The sequence below is a fragment of the Lycium ferocissimum genome, chromosome 9 (assembly GCF_029784015.1).
Source record: "Lycium ferocissimum isolate CSIRO_LF1 chromosome 9, AGI_CSIRO_Lferr_CH_V1, whole genome shotgun sequence".
Lineage (NCBI taxonomy): Eukaryota > Viridiplantae > Streptophyta > Magnoliopsida > Solanales > Solanaceae > Lycium > Lycium ferocissimum.
The window spans coordinates 160,729-164,280 of NC_081350.1; the positions used below are offsets into that span (position 1 = coordinate 160,729).

Genomic DNA, 3,552 nt, shown 5'->3' on the forward strand with positions numbered 1-3,552 from the left:
AGCTCTCCAACAATCATTATAAAGTCTTCGAGCTTGATCTACCACTGATTTGTTGTCCACCGTTTGAAAAAAACGAAAAAATCTACTAGCGGATATTTTTTCGCTCCAAATTCCTCCTAGGTATCATATTTACTCGCAACGCTTTCAAATTTTCTTTGCGGTAGAGTAAGTTCTATCATAATAATCATAAAAATTATACGATAGACAATTAAGTAGATAATAATCTACACTTGTATGAATCTTCATCGTACTTTTCAATTTTTTCTTGAAGAGAAATAAGTTCTTCATCATTCATGGAAGAGTTGTCTACTTTATTTGGATTCTTCTCGGTAACACATAAGAAACATTGAGAAGACTTAAGTAGAAAAGTACTTTACCCTTCCATCTCTTAAAATGAGTACCGTTGAACCGAAATGGCTTGTTAAGATCTCCTACTTTGACATCTGCCGATTTTTCAATTGTAGCCATATGAATCTCCTTAAAATTGATGGTGATATTACAATGAAATTACAATTACAATTGAAAAATAAAAATGAAGAAATAAAATATCTTCCTACCGAGGCGCGATATTTCGCTCTTTTAAGGAGATTCAAGCCCATGCGAAGAAATCTACCGGTCCGGCGAAGAATCTTTTTCCGACTTGTCCCTCCAGTGATACACAATAAATCACGTCGATAACTCAACAAACTCCATAAAGATGTCGAGTCCAAAGCTCCACTAAAAGAACACCTTCCTTCAACTAGAAAAAACTCTCTCTTTTTTAACTCACTTTTCATACACTATATTTTTCTCTATATCCACAAAGTAAGGATGACAAACTATTTATAGTTGAAAAATTCATCCTTGAATTAATTTGATATGAATAGGGTAGCAGGTAGATAATGGAAGAATAATTATTTAGAGGTTACAAGAAGAATGTGCATGAATATTGAGTTAATGGAGAATAATGACTAGAAGGTTACAAATGAACTTGTGTCCACATTCATCCATTTACTCAAATGAGTAACTAGAGGAATAATGCTCCATACGTGGATGGTCAATGCAGCATAGTGGACAAAGAAGCAAATGACACTTTAATAATATTAAAATGCTCTAAATGTCCTTCATCAACACGATGTGACTGAACAAGATGAAATCCTATCTTTACGAATGTAAGTAGTCCCAGTAAAGGTAATCAGATTTCATGTGAACTAAGAGGAAGAAGGTTCATTGAGTTCAGGTATAATAGTTAATATTGACCGATTTTCCGATGATATGCCAAAAACAAGAAATGCAAATGAATGTGAATTTCACCTGTTCTCTTATTTCCACGAGAAGCACTGGCAGTAGAAGTACCATAGCCCAATGCGCACGCAGGAATCTCCAAGATCAAATGCACAACTATTGAGGCCTTGTCCATTTAACTCTTCCGGACCACCCGGCTGGAGGCAATAAACCTGATCATCACATTGTAGGTTGCAAGGGTTCATCACATAAGCTCTACGGAGGTTAGGATTAACAAGATTCTGATATAAATTCACACTTTCCATTGGCTTCTGGTAAAATGATCCAATTTCACCTTCAATTCTTCCTCGGATGTCCACGAGCAAGCACTTGAGCCTGGAAATTTCAGCTTCCAAGAAAGGTTGACCGTGGAGCCGCTTCGACAGTTGCTGATTTATAGCCCTCAATCTGACTACCTTATCCTCTAATGATGCAACCCGAGCCTTATTTTTCAAACGGTACTTGCGAACTGCTTCCTTATTACTCAAAGGCCGTTTTCTCTCATCAGACTCTGCAGTAGTATTGTCACTGAGGATCTTATCATCCTCACATGGATGCATGGAGCTGGTGGAGGAGGAGCAACCTTGGTGGAACATGGTAACAAGTGTGTGTGTGAGAGAGTTATCAGGACCAGTTGGATTGCAAGTGTGGGTATGAATACAAGCATGCATGTCAGTGAGAATTTCATTAAAAGCTTCTTCACTGAACTACATTCCAGAATTTCATCGAAACTAGAACTTGACAACATTTCTTGGTTAGAGAATTCCCAGCTCCCCGCCGTCCATTATAGAAATCCAAAAGAAACTAAGCCCTGCAGGTAAACCACAAGAATTTAATAGACTCCTATTGAGATGATATTCAGCAATTGAGTCTATAAAATGCAACAACAGGCATAAAGTTGGAAACTTTAACAACAAAAGAGAAGGATGAATATTTCTTGCGAGGAAAATTGAAGTTTTCATAACCGAAAATCTAACAAGACTTTTACTAAGTTCAAGATCAGACAGCTTAAACTAGCCAGCTTCCCTCCACTGTGAAGGAGTCATGCAAATTCCCACTGCATTTGGCTCAATAATTTTCCGGCATAACAGCAATTCTCAAGACTCGATTTTCACATCGGAGCAACATTGTTATCAAATCGGATATGATTGAGTATCATTCATAAGTATTATTAACAAAAGGCATATATACTCAATTTTGCATAATTTAAGGGCATATTTGGTCATTTTTTCGCTTATTAATCGAAGCTAATTAGGTCAATTGAGGCCTCCTACGCTTAATTACAGGACATATTTGGACCAAGGACATATCTAAGCTAAACTATCAACGAAGGCCATATCTAGCTCAATTTTGAATACTTTAAGCGCATATATGACCCTTTTCCGTTTATTTTATTGTCCTAAAAGAAACAAAAGTAATTTCCGTAGGCAATTCTCATTACTTTGATTACCATTCAATTAATTAACTCAAACAAACACACACACCGATTTTGTGTTGCAGGACCAGAAATACAGGAAGAAAAGAGAAAATTACAGCTACGAGCTAAGGAAATTAGGGCAACAAAATAGAGATACTTTTCATTGATAGTGAACAATAATCGATTACAGAGATATATCCTACTCTTTTGGGGCAAAATAGGAATTAGCTACTGACAAAGTGTAATTACTCTGTTGGACTACGGTAACAAAGCTAAACAACTATGGGGTAACATCTGTAAATACCCAAAGTTGTACTTAAAACCCAAATGGGACTTATTCGTATATAAAGGAACTTAAACTTATAACTATTATCCATGTAATTTTTATGATAGTTTGTTGGTGATCGCATCCTTTTTGGCCCTTCAAAGGTACTTAATTGAGAGCTTAAATTCTAGGGCGGCCCATCCACCTCCTCTTCCACTTTCCCCACATAAAGGCAAGGGGGGGTCCAAAAGGGCTAATGGTGTTGAAAAGAAAAAGGTGGAGTACCGAGGGGCCAAGAAGAGGGCCGCGGGGAAAACAAGATCGGGTGTTCGTTATTTCTACCCCGTTTTCCCTCCTCCGGGGATGGAACAAAAGGTTGAGAGTCCCCAAAATGGCAAAAACTTGCCAAACTTTTCTTGGAAACGGTCCCCTCCCACAAGTCCCGGGGGATCCTAGAAGTTTGTATGTGTAAAAAAAATTTAGCCCCTCGAATTTAATGTGGGCGGGTTTTTAAAAAAATGGCAACAGTTGCATCCCAAAACCCCAAAAACCCTTTTTTCCTTTAGACTTAGGGGAAGGCCTTGAAGTCCATCGATCTACCCAAAAC

General features: G+C 37.7%; 1 pseudogene; it reads right to left on the reverse strand.

Moving 5' to 3' along the window:
• Positions 1 to 1,169: 1,169 nt before the first annotated feature.
• The window catches only part of LOC132029476 (basic leucine zipper 23-like), a 3,199-nt pseudogene continuing 816 nt past the window's right edge, over positions 1,170 to 3,552 (reverse strand).